Source organism: Triticum urartu, chromosome 7A, assembly GCF_056163025.1.
Source record: "Triticum urartu cultivar PI428250 chromosome 7A, HENAU_Tu73, whole genome shotgun sequence".
Lineage (NCBI taxonomy): Eukaryota > Viridiplantae > Streptophyta > Magnoliopsida > Poales > Poaceae > Triticum > Triticum urartu.
In genome coordinates, this window is record NC_141879.1 from 264,317,829 (window position 1) to 264,337,941 (window position 20,113).

Below are 20,113 nucleotides of genomic sequence, written 5' to 3' on the forward strand. Positions count from 1 at the left end.
AGGAACAACAATAATACCTCCCTTCTTAGGGACACAATGAACATGTCTTACCCATCTACTATCAACAATAGGATAGATTATACCTGCTTCTAGAAGCTTTAATATTTCATTTCTTACCACTTCTTTCATCTTAGGATTTAACTGTCGTTGGTGATCAACAACTGGTTTAGCATCAGGCTCCATATTAATTTTATGCTGACATATATCGGTGGTCGATAGAACTTGAGGGAATATTTGTTCTACATTTAGCTCCTTGTTGCGTTCAACACTCTTACTTATTGAAAGAGGCTACAACTGATCCCCTATACTTGTGGGTTATCAATAGCCCCTAATAAGTCTAATATGAAGCAAATATGCCCTAGAGGAAATAATAAAGTTATTATTTATTTCCTCATATCATTATAAATGTTTATTATTCATGCTAGAATTGTATTAACCGGAAACTTAGTACATGTGTGAATGCATAGACAAACAGAGTGTCACTAGTATGCCTCTACTTGACTAGCTCATTAATCAAAGATGGTTAAGTCTCCTAACCATAGACATGAGTTGTCATTTGATTAACGGGATCACATCATTAGGAGAATGTTGTGATTGACTTGACCCATTCCGTTAGCTTAGCACTTGATCGTTTAGTTTACTGCTATTGCTTTCTTCATGACTCATACATGTTCCTATGACTATGAGGTTATGCAACTCCCGATTACCGGAAGAACACTTTGTGTGCTACCAAATTTCACAACGTAACTAGGTGATTATAACAGTGCTCTACAGGTGTCTCCGATGGTACTTGTTGAGTTGGCATAGATCAAGATTAGGATTTGTCAATCCGATTGTCGGAGAGGTATCTCTGGGCCCACTGAGTAATGCACATCACTATAAGCCTTGCAAGCATTGTAACTAATGAGTTAGTTGCGAAGTGATGTATTACTGAACGAGTAAAGAGACTTGCCGGTAACGAGATTGAACTAGGTATTGAGATACCGACGGTCGAATCTCGGGCAAGTAACATATCGATGACAAAGGGAACAACGTATGTTGTTATGCGGTTTGAACGATAAAGATCTTCATAGAATATGTGGGAGCCAATATCAGCATCTAGGTTCCCCTATTGGTTATTGACCGGAGACGTGTCTCGGTCATGTCTACATAGGTCTCGAACCCATAGGGTCCGCACGCTTAAAGTTCGGTGACAATCGATATTATGAGTTTTTGTGTTTTGATGTACCGAAGGTAGTTCGGAGTCCCGGATATGATCACGGACATGACAAGGAGTCTCGAAATGGTCGAGACGTAAAGATCGATATATTGGACGACTATATTCGGACACCAGAAGTGTTCCGGGTCGTTTCGGAGAAAACCGGAGTGCCGGAGGGTTACCAGAACCCCCCCCCCCCCGGGAGAAATAGTGTGCCTTATGGGCCTTGGTGGAGAGAGCGAGGGCTGGCCTAGGGCAGGCCGCGCGCCCCTCCCACTCTGGTCCGAATTGGACTAGGAGAGGTGGGGCGAGCCCCCCTTTCCTTCTCCCTCCCCCCTTCCTTTCCCCCTCCTAGTAGGAGTATGAAAGAGGGGAGTCCTACTCCTACTAGGAGGAGGACTCCTCCTCCTGGCGCGCCTATAGGGGCCGGTCGGCCTCCCTACCTTGCTCCTTTATATACGGGGGCAGGGGCACCTCTAGAGACACAAGTTGATCTGTTGATCTCTCCCAGCCATGTGCGGTGCCCCCCTCCACCATAATCCACCTCGATTATATTGTAGCGGTGCTTAGGCGAAGCCCTGCGTCGGTAGCATCATCATCACCGTCATCATGCCGTTGTGCAGACGAAACTCTCCCATGAAGCTCTGCTGGATCGGAGTTCATGGGACGTCATCGAGCTGAACGTGTGCTGAACTCGGAGGTGTCGTGCGTTCGGTACTTGGATCGGTCGGATCGTGAAGACGTACGACTACATCAACCACGTTATGCTAACGCTTCCGCTTTTGGTCTACGATGGTACGTGGACACACTCTCCCCTCTCGTTGCTATGCATCACCATGATCCTGTGTGTGCGTAGGAATTTTTTTGAAATTACCACGTTCCCCAACAGTGGCATCCGAGCCAGGTTTATGCGTAGATGTTATATGCACGAGTAGAACACAATTGAGTTGTGGACGATACAAGTCAGATTGCTTACCAGCATGTCACACTTTGGTTTGGCGGTATTGTTGGATGAAGCGGCCCGGACCGACATTACACGTACGCTTACACGAGACTAGTTCTACCGACGTGCTTTGCACACAGGTGGCTGGCGGGTGTCAGTTTCTCCAACTTTAGTTGAATCGAGTGTGGCTACGCCCGGTCCTTGAGAAGGTTAAAACAGCACTACCTTGACAAACTATCGTTATGGTTTTGATGCGTAGGTAAGAATGGTTCTTGCTCAGCCCGTAGCAGCCACGTAAAACTTACAACAACAAAGTAGAGGACGTCTAACTTGTTTTTGCGGGGCATGTTGTGATGTGATATGGTCAAGACATGATGCTATATTTTATTGTATGAGATGATCATGTTTTGTAACCGAGTTATCAGCAACTGGCAGGAGCCATATGGTTGTCGCTTTATTGTATGCAATGCAATCGCCCTGTAATGGCTTTACTTTATCAGTAAGAGGTAGTGATAGTCGTAGAAGCAATATTTGGCAAGACAACAACGATGCTACGATGGAGATCAAGGTGTCGCGCCGGTGACGATGGTGATCATGATGGTGCTTCGGAGATGGAGATCACAAGCAGGGTAAGAACGGTTGCATGTGTTCTCCCTGAGTATGCACCGTTGCGAAAGTTCGTCGTGCCGAGACACCACGTGATGGTCGGGTGTGATAAGCTCTACGTTCACATACAACGGGTGCAAGCCTGTTTTGCACCTGTAGAATACTCGGGTTAAACTTGATGAGCCTAGCATATGCAGATATGGCCTCGGAACACTAGAGACCGAAAGGTCGAGCGTGAATCATATAGAAGATATGATCAACATAGTGATGTTCACCATTGAAAACTACTCCATCTCACGTGATGACCGGACATGGTTTAGTTGATATGGATCATGTGATCGCTTAGATGATTAGAGGGATGTCTATCTAAGTGGGAGTTCTTTAATAATTTGATTAACTGAAAAATAATTTATCATGAACTTAGTACCTCATAGTATTTTGCATGTCTATGTTTTTGTAGATAGATGGCCCGTGTTGTTGTTCCATTGAATTTTAATGTGTTCCTTGAGAAAGCAAAGTTGAAAGATGATGGTAGCAATTACACGGACTGGGTCCGTAACTTGAGGATTATCCTCATTGTTGCACAGAAGAATTATGTCCTGGAAGCACCGCTAGGTGCCAAACCTGCCGCAGGAGCAACACCAGATGTTATGAACGTCTGGCAGAGCAAAGATGATGACTACTCGATAGTTTAGTGTGCCATGCTTTACGGCTTAGAACCGGGACTTCAACGACGTTTTGAACGTCATGGAGCATATGAGATGTTCCAGGAGTTGAGGTTAATATTTCAAGCAAATGCCTGGATTGAGAGATATGAAGTCTCCAATAAGTTCTACAGCTGCAAGATGGAGGAGAATAGTTCTGTCAGTGAGCATATACTCAGAATGTCTAGGTATAACAATCACTTGATTCAACTGGGAGTTAATCTTTCGGATGATAGTGTTATTGACAGAATTCTTCAATCACTGCCACCAAGCTACAAGAGCTTCGTGATGAACTATAACATGCAAAGGATGGATAAGACGATTCTCGAGCTCTTCGCAATGCTAAAGGCTGCGAAGGTAGAAATCAAGAAGGAGCATCAAGTGTTGATGGTCAACAAGACCACCAGTTTCAAGAAAAAAGGGCAAAGGGAAGAAGAAGGGGAACTTCAAGAAGAACGGCAAACAAGTTGTTGTTCAGGAGAAGAAACCCAAGTCTGTACCTAAGCCTGAGACTGAGTGCTTCTACTGCAAACAGACTGGTCACTGGAAGCGGAACTGCCCCAAGTATTTGGCGGATAAGAAGGATGGCAAGGTGAACAAAGGTATATGTGATATATATATGTTATTGATGTGTACCTTACTAATTCTCGTAGTAGTGCCTAGGTATTTGATATTGGTTCTGTTGCTAATATTTGCAACTCGAAACAGGGACTACGGATTAAGCGAAGATTAGCAAAGGACGAGGTGACGATGTGCGTGGGTAATGGTTCCAAAGTCGATGTGATCGCGGTCGGCACGCTACCTCTACATCTACCTTCGGGATTAGTTTTAGACCTAAATAATTGTTATTTGGTGCCAGCGTTGAGCATGAACATTATATCTGGATCTTGTTTAATGTGAGACGGTTATTCATTTAAATCATAGAATAATGGTTGTTCTATTTATATGAGTAAATATCTTTTATGGTCATGCACCCGTAAAGAGTGGTCTATTCTTTTTGAATCTCGATAGTGAAGATACACATATTCATAGTATTGAAGCTAAAAGATGCAGAGTTGATAATGATAGTGCAACTTATTTGTGGCACTGCCGTTTGGGTCATATTGGTGTAAAGCGCATGACGAAACTCCATTCTGATGGACTTTTGGAATCACTTGATTATGAATCACTTGGTACTTGCAAACCATGCCTCATGGGCAAGATGACTAAAACACCGTTCTCCGGAAGAATGGAACGAGCAACAGATTTGTTGGAAATCATACATACTAATGTATGTGGTCCGATGAATGTTGAGGCTCGTAGCGGATATCGTTATTTTCTCACCTTCATAGATGATTTGAGAAGATATGGGTATATCTACTTGATGAAACATAAGTCTGAAACATTTGAGAAGTTCAAAGAATTTCAGAGTGAAGTGGAAAATCATCGTAACAAGAAAATAAAGTTTCTATGATCTGATCGTGGAGGAGAATATTTGAGTTACAAGTTTAGTCTTCATTTGAAACAATGCGGAATAGTTTCGCAACTCACGCCACCCGGAACACCACAGCGTAATGGTGTGTCCGAACGTCGTAATCGTACTTTACTAGATATGTGCGATCTATGATGTCTCTTACTGATTTACCGCTATCATTTTGGGGTTATGCTTTAGAGACGCCTGCATTCACGTTAAATAGGGCACCATCTAAATCCGTTGAGACGACTCCTTATGAACTATGGATTGGCAAGAAACCAAAGTTGTCGTTTCTTAAAGTTTGGGGCTACGACGCTTATGTGAAAAAGCTTCAACCCGATAAGCTCGAACCCAAATCGGAGAAATGTGTCTTCATAGGATACCCAAAAGAAACAGTTGGGTACACCTTCTATGACAGATCCAAAGGCAAGACTTTTGTTGCTAAGAATGGATCCTTTTTAGAGAAGGAGTTTCTCTCGAAAGAAGTGAGTGGGAGGAAAGTAGAACTTGATGAGGTAACTGTACCTGCTCCCTTATTGGAAAGTAGTTCATCACTGAAACTGGTTCCTGTGACACCTACACCAATTAGTGAGGAAGCTAATGATGATGATCATGAAACTTCAGATCAAATTACTACCGAACCTCGTAGGTCAACTAGAGTAAGATCCGCACCAGAGTGGTACGGTAATCCTGTTCTGGAGGTCATGTTACTAGACCATGACGAACCTACGAACTATGAGGAAGCGATGATGAGCCCAGATTCTGCAAAATGGCAAGAAGCCATGAAATCTGAGATGGGATCCATGTATGTGAACAAAGTGTGGACTTTGGTTGACTTACCCGATGATCAGCAAGCCATCGAGAATAAATGGGTCTTCAAGACAAACGATGATGGTAATGTTACTGTCTACAAAGCTTGACTTGTTGTGAAAGGTTTTTGACAAGTTCAAGGAGTTGACTACGATGAGACCTTCTCACCCGTAGCGATGCTTAAGTCCGTCCGAATCATGTTAGCTATCGCCGCATTTTATGATTATGAAATTTGGCAAATGGATGTAAAGACTGCATTCCTGAATGGATTTCTAGAAGAAGAGTTGTATATGATGCAACCTGAAGGTTTTATTGATCCAAAGGGTGCTAACAAAGTATGCAAGCTCCAGCGATCCATTTATGGATTGGTGCAAGCCTCTCGGAGTTGGAATAAACGTTTTGATAGTGTGATCAAAGCATATGGTTTTATACAGACTTTTGGAGAAGTCTGTATTTACAAGAAAGTGAGTGGGAGCTCTGTAGCATTTCTAATATTATATGTGGATGACATATTGTTGATTAGAAATGATATAGAATTTCTGGATAGCATAAAAGGATATTTGAATAAGAGTTTTTCAATGAAAGACCTCGATGAAGCTGCTTACATATTGGGCATCAAGATCTATAGAGATAGTCAAGACGCTTAATTGGACTTTCACAAAGCACATACCTTGACAAAGTTTTGAAGAAGTTCAAAATGGATCAGGCAAAGAAAGGGTTCTTGCCTGTGTTACAAGGTGTGAAGTTGAGTAAGACTCAATGCCCGACCACTTCAGAAGACAGAGAGAAAATGAAAGATGTTGCATATGCTTCAGCCATAGGCTCTATCATGTATGCAATGATGTGTACCAGACCTGATGTGTGCCTTGCTATTAGTTTAGCAGGGAGGTACCAAAGTAATACAGGAGTGGATCACTGGACAGCGGTCAAGAACATCCTGAAATACCTGAAAAGGACTAAGGATATGTTTCTAGTTTATGAAGGTGACAAAGAGCTCATCATAAATGGTTACGTTGATGCAAGCTTTGACACTAATCCAGACGATTCTAAATCGCAAACCGGATACGTGTTTATATTGAACGGTGGAGCTGTCAGTTGGAGCAGTTCTAAACAAAGCGTCGTAGCGGGATCTACGTGTGAAGCGGAGTACATTGCTGCTTCGGAAGCAGCAAATGAAGGAGTCTGGATGAAGGAGTCTATATCCGATCTAGGTGTCATACCTAGTGCATCGGGTCCAATGAAAATCTTTTGTGACAATACTGGTGCAATTGCCCTGGCAAAGGAATCCAGATTTCACAAGATAACCAAGCACATCAAGAGATGCTTCAATTCCATCCGCGATCAAGTCCAGGTGGGAGACATAGAAATTTGCAATATACATACGGATCTAAATGTTGCAGACCCGTTGACTAAGCCTCTCTCACGAGCAAAACATAATCAGCACCAAGGCTCCATTGGTGTTAGAATCATTACTGTGTAATCTAGATTATTGACTCTAGTGCAAGTGGGATACTGAAGGAAATATTCCCTAGAGGCAATAATAAAGTTATTATTTATTTCCTCATATCATGATAAATGTTTATTATTCATGCTAGAATTGTATTAACCGGAAACTTAGTACATGTGTGAATACATAGACAAACAGAGTGTCACTAGTATGCCTCTACTTGACTAGCTCATTAATCAAAGATGGTTAAGTTTCCTAACCATAGACATGAGTTGTCATTTGATTAACGGGATCACATCATTAGGAGAATGATGTTATTGACTTGACCCATTCCGTTAGCTTAGCACTTGATCGTTTAGTTTACTGCTATTGCTTTCCTCATGACTCATACATGTTCCTATGACTATGAGGTTATGCAACTCCCGATTATCGGAGGAACACTTTGTGTGCTACCAAACATCACAACGTAATTGGGTGATTATAAAGGTGCTCTACAGGTGTCTCTGATGGTACTTGTTGAGTTGGCATAGATCAAGATTAGGATTTGTCACTCCGATTGTCGGAGAGGTATCTCTGGGCCCACTCGGTAATGCACATCACTATAAGCCTTGCAAGCATTGTAACTAATGAGTTAGTTGCGAGGTGATGTACTACGGAACGAGTAAAGAGACTTGCAAGTAACGAGATTGAACTAGGATTGAGATACCGACGATCGAATCTCGGGCAAGTAACATACCGATGACAAAGGGAACAACGTATGTTGTTATGTGGTTTGACCGATAAAGATCTTTGTAGAATATGTGGGAGCCAATATGAGCATCCAGGTTCCACTATTGGTTATTGATCGGAGACGTGTCTCGGTCATGTCTACATAGTTCTCGAACCCGTAGGGTCCACACGCTTAAAGTTCGGTGACGAACGATATTATGAATTTTTGTGTTTTGATGTACCGAAGGTAGTTCGGAGTCCCGGATATGATCACGGACATGACGAGGAGTCTCGAAATGGTCAATACATAAAGATCGATATATTGAACGACTATATTCGGACACCGGAAGTGTTCCGGGTGGTTTCGGAGAAAACCGGAGTGCCGGAGGGTTACCGGAACCCCCCGGGAGAAATAGTGGGCCTTATGGGCCTTAGTGGAGAGAGAGAGAGGGCTGGCCTAGGGCAGGCCACGCGCCCCTCCCCCTCTAGTCCGAATTGGACTAGGAGAGGGGGGCAGCTCCCCCCTTTCCTTCTCCCTCTCCCTGTTCCTTTCCCCCTCCTAGTAGGAGTAGGAAAGAGGGGAGTCCTACTCCTACTAGGAGGAGGAGGACTCCTCCTGGCACGCCTACAGGGGCCGGACGGCCTCCACCCCTTGCTCCTTTATATACGGGGGCAGGGAGGCACCTCTAGAGACACAAGTTGATCGGTTGATCTCTCCAGCTGTGTGCGGTGCCCCCCTCCACCATAATCCACCTCGATCATATCATAGCGGTGCTTAGGCGAAGCCCTACGTCGGTAGCATCATCATCACCGTCATCACGCCGTCATGCTGAAGAAACTCTCCCGTGAAGCTCTGCTGGATCGGAGTTCGTGGGACGTCATCGAGCTGAATGTGTGCTGAACTCGGAGGTGCCGTGCGTTTGGTACTTGGATCGGTCGGATCGTGAAGACGTACGACTACATCAACTGCGTTGTGCTAACGCTTCCGCTTTTAGTCTACGATGGTACGTGGACACACTCTCCCCTCTCGTTGCTATGCATCACCATGATCCTGTGTGTGCGTAGGAATTTTTTTGAAATTACTAAGTTCCCCAACATAATACACCTGCTCTGTGAATCCCGCTCTGGATTTGGCCTCAATCGAATATCACTGGATCCCGCCTAATGGATCATCACACCCTCTACCTCATGAAACCAAACCCATCGAGCATGTCCGCTTGGTCTCTCTGACACTCCTTTGATTGCACATCCAATGACCTGCCCAGGCCTTGTCAAGTCCAGCTCAGGGAATTCATCAATGCTTACGGAGAATCCTATCTCGATTGACAAAGAATGTCTACAACCATTTTCCTTCCTCTGTAGCTTATTTAGTATCTTCTCTATTTTAGCGGCAACCTCTAGAGGGTACTCACGAAAGTGATACCGATTGAAATCCCTCATAGCTGCATTCACCTCTTCACAACTCTTAATCCATTTTTAAGCTCACTAATCATATGACGATGTCGATTTTCTTTAGCCGTCTCATATGCTTTCTCCATGATAGCATTGTTTTCCGTCCTACATGAGTATTACATTTTTATAAAGTGAGTGATATATAGAACACAAAACATAACTTAATTCAAATGGCATACAACAAACAAAAACATGACTTACTTAAAATGACATACAACACAAAGTTCTGACAGATTTCAAATGACAAAGATTACATAACACATACGGAGCTCAGCTAAAATACAAATAGAAAATGATAAGGGGTTCATGCCATTATAGTTCAAATGATACTACAACGTCATGGAGGTCAAGCAATACCAAAACTTCCAAAGAGGAGCTCACAGACTTCAACCCCTTTTATTTTTCATGCGTGCATAATTGCCACAATGCTCTCATATGGGATTCAACACAATATCTTCGCCGTACAGTCCCAGGTTGCAAGAAACGACATCCGCTGTTTCAAGGACCCAAGCCTAGCGAGAATCCTGCCTCGATATCAGTGATGATCCTTGCTTAATTACCTAGTCAATGACCTGGCCAGGGTTATCCAAGTCAAGCTGAGTCAATTCTTCCCTTGTTGCGCACAATGCAATTTGCCTTGCAAGATCACATCTATGAAGTTTTTTGTTCGTCTGGAGGTCACGTATCTTTTTTTCTTTATCTTCGAACACCTTTCAAGGGCACTCGGAGAAATAGCACTTTGCAAGTTGCATTCAACTCATCGACAGTGCCCACCCATGATTGCATCACTTCCTGAATGAACACACATTCATGCTTCACCGCCGCCTCAACAAAAGACTCAAAAAAGATAATCGGTGCCATCCTACAATTCAAGGAGTAAATTTTACCGTCATCATAACCTTAACCCTAGCCCTAACAAAACCACTAACCCTAACACTAGATCTTGCTACCCACAACAATGTTAGGCACACAATACATAGTCAAGCACAAACATAACCCTAAATGCATCATATATATATATTGATTTCACCACGAACAAGAGCAAGAACTAGGGTTTGCAAATATGTGAGCAATGCAACCAAAATTGGTGATTCCAACCAACCAAAATGAGGGAGAGAGGTAAGAGAGGTACCTTGTGTGATGCAAATGCTCCCGATCCATCGGATAAATCTCAAGCAACGAAGATAGATTTGAGAGGGAAGAGAGGTGGAAGAGGGCATGTGCTTAGGGTGGTGTGGGGGGTTGAATGGGTGGGTAGGGCGCACATCCCCCACCCCCAACCACTTATCCACTCGAGGACCCTACCGTCAGGGGCCTTGATGGTAGGGCAACACATCCTACCACCAGTGTCTACGGCGACAGGTTCCTTATCCAAGTCAGCGACACTGACGAGCCATTAGCCGTCTGTCATTACCCTACCGCCTGGGTAGCTGGCGATAGGCTGTGTTACCCTACTGCCGGGGACGTTGGTAGTAGGAAAAGGGGCAAATCTCGATTGTTTTTGAAAGAGGGGTCACATCGTGCTAAGGTTTCCAAAAAGGGTCAAAAAGTGATTTCAGCTGCCCTAGGCAAATAAGGACCTCATGCATTTAGACCAACAAAGTTACAGTAGCAGCAGCTTTGAAAACTTCCAAGTCACAACTACTAAGAGGAACTCCGATGCCGCCAAGGCCTGCTCGGGTCCACCCTTCCGAGTCACATGCGCCGCAGCTTCATGGTGAATGACCATCAAGATCTCCATGTCGAGACCTCCAACTCCTTCAGGCTACACACTATGCCCCACTTGAATGGGGAGTGACCATCAAGAACAACTTCAAAACCCTTTCAAAGAAAAGCTCGGCGAACCTTGTTAATGGCTTTAAGAACCCAAGCCGATGGGTCGATGAAAGATCGCAATAGTGCTAAGGAGCAACTGAACAAGGATTAGGGCATCAAACCCGATAGAAGGGCATCTCCAAGGCGGACAAACCGCCCGCATCTGTCCGGATCGCACTGCCTGGATCGAGGAAGTCATCCAACGCGGGTCTGTATCGGTCCGCGGGGTGGTCCGGACGCGATTTCTCCCGCAAATTGGAGACGAAGTGGGGGAGGTTTGTGGGAGTCCAGACACCCAAAACATAGGACTCCGACACCCTTGGCCTACCCAATCCCCCTCCCGATCTCATTTCCTTCCACTCCGCCCTTCTCCCCTTGCTTTGCATCTGCACCCTCCACCTTTGCCACTGCCGTTGTACGTCTCCGGCCGCCACAAAGGAATTGTCGAACGTCTGCAACCAGCACCTGTTGGGGAACGTAGTAATTTCAAAATTTTCCTACGCACACGCAAAATCATGGTGATGCATTGCAACGAGAGGGGAGAGTGTTGTCCATGTACCCTCGTAGACCATTAAGCGGGAGCGTTATGACAACGCGGTTGATGTAGTCGTACGTCTTCAGATTGACCGATCCTCAGTACCGAACGTACGGCACCTCCGCGTTCAGCACACGTTCAGCTCGGTGACGTCCCGCGAACTCACGATCCAGTAGAGCTCGAGGGAGAGTTTCGTCAGCACGACGGCGTGGTGACATTGTTGATGAAGCTACCGAAGCAGGGCTTCACCTAAGCACCGCTACGATACGACCGAGGTGGATTATGGTGGAGGGGGGCACCGCACACGGCTGGGAGAGATCAATGATCAACTTGTGTGTCCTAGGGTGCCCCTGCCCCCGTATATAAAGGAGCAAGGGGGGAGGCCGGCCGGACCTGTAGGGCGCGCCAGGAGAGTCCTCCTCCTAGTAGGAATAGGACTCCCCTCTTTCCTCCTCCTACTAGGAGGGGGAAAGGAAGGGGGAGAAGGAGAAGGAAAGGGGGGCACCGCCCCGCCCCCCCTTCCTAGTCCAATTCAGACCAGAGGGGGAGGGGGCGCGCGGCCTGCCATAGCCGGCCCCTCTCTCTCTCTCTCCACTAGGGCCCAACAAGGCCCATCAACCCCCGGGGGGTTCCGGTAACCCCTCCGGCACTCCGGTAAAATCCCGATTTCACCCGGAACTCTTCCGATGTACAAATGTAGGCTTCCAACATATCAATCTTTATGTCTCGACCATTTCGAGACTCCTCATCATGTCCGTGATCATATCCAGGACTCCGAACTACCTTCGGTACATCAAAACATATAAACTCATAATACCAATCGTCATAGAACTTTAAGCGTGCGGACCCTACGGGTTCGAGAACTATGTAGACATGACCGAGACATGTCTCCGGTCAATAACCAATAGCGGAACCTGGATGCTCATATTGGTTCCTACATATTCTACTGTAACGCCCATATGTAACCTGCCATATTTGTATTCCAACTCTTGCCATTTCCGGCACTAAGTTATGATATTCCTCGTTGTTGGGTTTTGTCTCCGTGTTGCTTTTGTCTTTGCCATGCATCTCATATCATGTCATCATGTGCATCGCATTTGTGTACGTGTTCGTTTCATGCATCCGAGCATTTTCCCCGTTGTCCGTTTTGCATTCCGGCACTCCTATGTCCTCCGGCGTCTCCTTTTGCCTCTTTTCGTGTGCGGGTGTTAAACATTCTCGGATTGGACCGAGACTTGCCAAGCGGCCTTGGTTCACTACCGGTAGACCGCCTGTCAAGTTTCGTGCCATTTGGACTTCGTTTGATACTCCAACGGTTAACCGAGGAACCGTAAAGGCCTCGTGTGTGTTGCAGCCTAACACCTCTCCAAAGTGACCCGAAACCCACCTAAACCCCCTCCATCATCTCGGTCGTTCGATCACGATCGCGTGGCCGAAAACCATGCTCAATTTGGAGCCTCCTAGATCCCTCTATGTATAAATAGGCATCTCCCCCGAAAATTTCGGATCAACCCTAACCCTAGCCCCACTCCCTCCGCGCGGCCGGACGTGTCCGGGCGCCGCCGGACAGAAATCGCGCCCGCCGTCGCCACGTGTCGATCGCCGGTTCGCCCACGCCGGTGCCCACTTCGCCGGCCCGCAGAGCCCGCGGAAGGCCCCTGAGGCCCAAGTCGGCCGCCGCCACCCGCCGCCCGCGCGCGCCTCCGCCGACATCGCCGCGCCGCCGCCTCCGCCTCGCCGCCCCGCGCCGGCGACCTTCTCTGGCCGGCCGCCCCATCAACTCCGCCGCCTCGTCCTCCTCGTCGCCGGCAGATCCCGCGCCGACCCTGCGCCGACCCCGCGGCCCCGCGCCCCTTGCCGGCAAGCCCCGGCCGGCCTCTCCCTCCTACTCCGGCGAGAAGCTCCGGCGAGCTCCCCGTCCACCTTGGTTCGCGTGTGCGCTCGATCTAGATCCGCCGCTACAGTAAACCCTAGGTTGACTTTTGTCCCAGTTTTCAGTATTTTTAGCATATTGCATCATGTCATATCTTTGCATCCGTGGCTCCGTTTTGGGCGTGTAGCATATCAAATTGTTCGTCTCGATGTGTACTTCATTTCATTCCATTGCACCATGTTCATTTGAGTTCATCTTGATGCCCTAAATGCTGTTGCAATAGTGTTATGTAATGTTAGTTTCAGATTCTTATCAGAATTTGGACATTTGTCATTTTTTGTCATGTTTAATGTGTGCCTCCTATGATCTTGAGCCCTACATGTGTTTTGTTGTATGCCATGCCATCTTTACAGGGGTGTATGCCATGTATTTTTGTGATCTTTGTGGTGACTAGCACAAGCATGCAAAGTAGCTCTCGTGATGTTGCTGATTTCAGGGACTTAGAATTCTTGTTGCTACAGAGTGATCCATGCCTCTTTTGAGCATGTTCAGTAAGGATGATTTTGAGATATTGTTATGCTCTATCCATCCATGTCTTTGTTTGCAATTATGGAGCACCCTAGCATGACTCAATCTTGCTCTACTTTTTCTATAAAATGTTCCTGGCAAATTGTTTACGTGTTAAGCAATTTTGCCGAGGTTGTTGTAGTTGATCCATGCATGCTATGAGAGTGTTCTTACCATGGTTAGCTTATTTATCATGTCTACTTGCTGGGTGTATGCTTAGCTTGTCATGCAATGCCTTGTGGTGAGTGCACCGAGCTCGCAAACATGCCTACGTAATTCTGTTCTGCCATGTTCCAGTTTTCTGCTAAGTCTGAATCTGTTAACGAAACTTGCTATGTTCACATGGTTGCCATTGTATCTTCTGATCACTTTTGACTTATGGTCAGTAAGGGACATTTGTTATATGCTTTGTGTAGTTTCATGCCATGCCTTGCTTTGCCATGATATGTTCCTGTAGCATGTTGTTATCTTGCTCTAAACATTGCTTCCTGATGTTAAATCCTGACATGTTATGTTCACCAAGTCTGTGAACCTGATATCTTTTGCACTTTTACCATACTTGTTTGAACCTGTTATTGTGTGATTTAGCCATAGCTCAGTGTTCATCTTTTGTCAAGCATCTTGAGTGGATCACTGCCATGTGCTTTGTTGTTATGTTAGAATGCAGTAGCTTGTTCTTCTTCATGCATTTAGATGGCCTCGTGCTGTTAATCGCAGCTTTGTGCCATTATTGTTTTGCTTGTCATTTGCAAACCGTGCATCCGATTCCGATGATCTTTATATAGATTTCGATCGAAATCAACTCATCTTTCCAGCGGCACTCTTGGTTTTCCAAGTTGAGGCCTGGTTCAATCTTTCCTTTCCGAAGCATGCATATGCATTGCATATCACATCCCGCATATCATGCCATGTTTTGCATCATGTTGCTTGCGCATTGCACCATGGTTGATTGTTTCTCCATTTGCTTGTGTTCTTGCTTTGGGTAGAGCCGGGAGACGAGTACGTGATCGAGGAACCCGTTGAGAACGTTTACGAGGATCAAGCTTACGTCAACTCGGAGAACTTTGCAGGCAAGATGACCATACCCTCGAAATCACTTCTATCTTTGCTTGCTAGTTGCTCGCTCTATTGCTATGCCTATGCTATGATACCTACCACATGCCTTATCATGCCTCCCATATTTCCATGTCAAACCTCTAACCCACTTTGTCCTAGCAAACCGTTGTTTGGCTATGTTACCGCTTTGCTCAGCCCCTCTTATAGCGTTGCTAGTTGCAGGTGAAGATTGGAGTTTTTTCCTTGTTGGAACATGTTTCTTGTTGATATATCACTATTATATCTTGTCTATTTTAATGCATCTATATAATTGGTAAAGGGTGGAAGGCTCGGCCTTATGCCTGGTGTTTTGTTCCACTCTTACCGCCCTAGTTTCCGTCATACCGGTGTTATGTTCCTTGATTTTGCGTTCCTTACACGGTTGGGTTATAATGGGAACCCCTTGACAGTTTGCCTTGAATAAAACTCCTCCATCAAGGCCCAACTTTGGTTTTACCATTTGCCACCTAGCCTTTTTCCCTTGGGTTTCGCGGACTCAAGGGTCATCTTTATTTTAACCCCCCCCCCCCCCCGGGCCAGTGCTCCTCTGAGTGTTGGTCCAACTTGTCAGCCGCCGGTGGCCACCAGGGGCAACTCTGGGATGGCCTACCGGAAGTTTGGACAATCCGGTGTGCCCTGAGAACGAGATATGTGCAGCTCCTATCGGGATTTGTCGGCACATTCGGGTGGCTTTGCTGGTTTAGTTTTACCATTGTCGAGATGTCTTGTAACCGGGATTCCGAGTCTGGTCGGGCCGTCCTGGGAGAAGGAATATCCTTCGTTGACCATGAGAGCTTGTGATGGGCTAAGTTAGGACACCCCTGCAGGGATTTGAATTTTTGAAAGCCATGCCCGCGGTTATGGGCAGATGGGAATTTGTTAATGTCCGATTGTAGAAAACCTGAAACTTAACTTAATTAAAATGGATCAACAGCGTGTGTAGCCGTGATGGCCTCTTTTCGGCGGAGTCCGGAAAGAGAACACGGTCTCGGGTTATGCTTGAACGTAGGTTGTTGTAGGATCACTTCTTGATCATAGTTTCTCGACCGTGCCTTGCCTTCTCTTCTTGCTCTCATTTGCGTATGTTAGCCACCATATATGCTAGTGCTTGCTGCAGCTCCACCTCATACCTTTTCCCTACCTATAAGCTTAAATAGTCTTGATCGCGAGGGTGTGAGATTGCTGAGTCCCCGTGACTCACAGATTACTTCCAAAACCAGATGCAGGTGCCGATGATACCGTTCCAGGAGATACGACTGAGCTCAAGTGGGAGTTCGATGAGGACTCAGGGCGATACTACGTTTCCTTTCCAGACGATCAGTAGTGGAGCCCAGTTGGGGCGATCGGGGACATTATGCATTTGGGGTTGTCTTTATTTTGGTTCCGTAGTCGGACCTTGATTGTACCTGGATGATTGTAATGCTATATTTATGTATTGTTTGAAGTGGTGATTGTAAGCCAACTATGTACCTCTTTACTTATTCAGTACATGGGATGTGTAAAGATTACCCCTCTTGCGACATTGCCTACAATGCGGTTATGCCTCTAAGTCGTGCTCCGACACGTGGGAGTTATAGCCGCATCGTGGGTGTTACATCTATGAAGATCTTTATTAGTCAAACCGCATAACAACATACGTTGTTCCTTTTGTCATCGGTATGTTACTTGCCCGAGATTCGATCGTCGGTATCTCAATACCTAGTTCAATCTCGTTACCGGCAAGTCTCTTTACTCGTTCCGTAATGCATCATCCCGCAACTAACTCATTAGTCACATTGCTTGCAAGGCTTATAGTGATGTGCATTACCGAGAGGGCCCAGAGATACCTCTCCGACAATCGGAGTGACAAATCCTATTCTTGATCTATGCCAACTCCACGAACACCATCGAAGACACCTGTAGAGCACCTTTATAATCACCCAATTACGTTGTGACGTTTGGTAGCACACAAAGTGTTCCTCCGGTATTCGGGAGTTGCATAATCTCATAGTCATAGGAACATGTATAAGTCATGAAGAAAGTAATAGCAGTAAACTAAACGATCAAGTGCTAAGCTAACAAAATGGGTCAAGTCAATCACATCATTCTCCTAATGATGTGATCCCGTTGATCAAATGACAACTCATGTCTATGGCTAAGAAACTCAACCATCTTTGATCAACGAGCTAGTCAAGTAGAGGCATACTAGTGACACTATGTTTGTCTATGTATTCACACATGTATTATGTTTCCGGTTAATACAATTCTAGCATGAATAATAAACATTTATCATGATATGAGGAAATAAATAATAACTTTATTATTGCCTCTAGGGCATATTTCCTTCAGCACCGACGCGCCCGCTCGCCGTTACGACGGAGCTTTCCATCCTGGAGCCGTTTGTACCCAGGTACACTCGGCCCCCTGCCGACGACCTCCATGGTGGACACCACACCGGGAAGGTGTTCGGTCAAATGCCATTGAGCTTTTTTCAAATGCTATGTCATTTTTTAGAGTACGAAGGATGGTCGGCTACTCGACCATGGAGATGAGTTGTTGTGCGATGTGTGGTCGGCCGTATCCACGGATTTCATAGGCAGGAGCAGAGGGGAGCCCTTCTAGGAGCAAGTGCATGAAAAATTTCACGCACGAAAGCAGTTTATGCCCTACGACATGTACATCATTCAACCACGCAACGCGAGGTCGTTGTCATATCGGTGGCACGCTATCTAGATCAGCGTCACCAAGATTTGCAACGTGGTTCGTCAGATCGAGGCAAGGTGGCCATTGCACGCGGCAGACGACGAGATCGTAAGTTTTTCTTCCTTTTGCTCAACTTGTTGATTGATTCATTCACTCGATGTTGGTCTACACGTTATATGTATCTCGCACGTGTTGTCGTGATGTACCACATGATAGAGGGACGGTCATTTACGTGCACACGCTCTTGGATGGAGCTGAAGAGGGAGTATGTGTGGGACAACATGATGTGTTCATGAAAAACTTATTGGACATTCGGGATCTAGTCGAATTTGAGATCTTGTTGTACTAGACTTAATTTGCATGATATGTATGGATGATTTGTGCTATTTTCTACCTGAACTTTGATGAATATTGGCCGGTTTGCATGAAATTCATCCGGTTTGTTGAAAAAGAGTTTAAAATATATGCGGTCAGCGTTGGATGGCGTCATTTCGCATCCGTGTCCATGAACTGGTCCTCTATCCGCGGACGAATACGGAAGGATTATGCGGGTTGCCGTTGAAGATGGCCTAAGATATATCTTCCTGCATCAGTGTGGCTAGCCTTTCTTTCCCACGGTCAACTCTGAAAGTGCAAGGCACCAGTTATTCGCTATACAAGAAAAGGGCCAGAGAAACTCTCAACCACGATACTGCGACAGGGACCCAGAAAAGTTTCTGAGTGGCGAACACAAAATGGCTCACTCGTTGTGCTATGCGATTGCCGTGCTTCTACGGAAGGAATTGACTCTGTGCACCTGCACTTGCACTGGCCAAAAATTGAGCCAGGGAAAGAGCCCCCGGATCATCTGATGCACAGGTGTCTCTGAATGATGCAGTTTAGCCACTAATCAGCACCACAACGTAGGAAGTGCGTGGTAGCGATCAAACAGGAATCTACAGGTGTAAAGAATTTTACATCCACCAGTGGTGCAGTGAGTTCTTTTGCTTTTGTTTTTCCTTTTACTTGCATTTCCTTTGGCCCTTTGGAGACATGCACCAAAGCAACGAATCATACTAAATTCAGATATTACTATATCGAACCTGGATGTTAGGAAGCACATGTGAGAGTTATTAGGGCATCTCCAATAGTTGTATAATAGTTGTTGGTAGATTTTGCCACATAAGATTTTTGATGATGTGTCATACAATAAATGAAGAAAGAGAGGAAGGTTGTATGTACATGAACCAACACCCATTGCACAAGCTCCAATGTAGAATGAGAGAGCACCCCATTTATTATCTCACATCCTATTTAGCAAATTAGATATAACCCATTGGAGTTGTTGTATGTTAAGGTGTTGGTTGATGACATGACATATTTTACCAACAAGCTAACATACAAACTATTGGAGATGCCTTTATCTGCCCTGGAGGAAACTTTGAATGCGTCTTGAAAGGTAGCAAGGAGTTGGCCGCAGTACAAAATTTAACTCAGTGTATAGCGCTGAGGTACAGACACGCAAGCCCATTTATCACACAAATGCTATGGCAAACGACAAGACATGTAAGAAGAGCACAAATTACGCAAGATGCAATTGAAGTGAAAAGACAGGCTGCAATCTAAACATGAGGACATCATACATACAGGTCCAGCTGCATCCATAACTCTTTTGCAGGTGAAAAGTGACGAGAGACATTAGAGTATTTCCAAAGCGGATCACCAAACGAACCTCATCAAATAGGAGTATCTAACTAGACGTGTCCACGAACATCCGGTCACGTCGGCCATTCAACTGTGTGCTACTCCCTTCATTCCACAATATAGTGCTTTCTCTATCCACGTGCTTCAACTTTGACCGTAAATTTAACTATCAAAATCGATTGCGGCGGGAGCAAAAATTATATCAGTGAATTCGTATTCGAAAGAAGTTTTCAATTATATAATTTTTTCTCCCGCCGTAGTTGGTCTCGTTGGTTAAATTTACGGTCAAAGTTGGACCTCGGGAAGCGCGGGCGCACTATATTTTGGAATGAAGGGAGTACGGACACCATTTTTCATTGATATTTGAATTAGTTTTTAAAGTGCAAAAGATCCCCAAAAGCAACTAAAAAAATCCTACTCTACTTATCCATGTCAGAGGTGAGGTCGATGACCCACGTTGGAGCCGCTGGCCTCGTCGTCATTGGCAGCTAGCGCGAACAAGCCAAAGTTGCTGACATGTACTATTTGGCATCGTAGTCGTG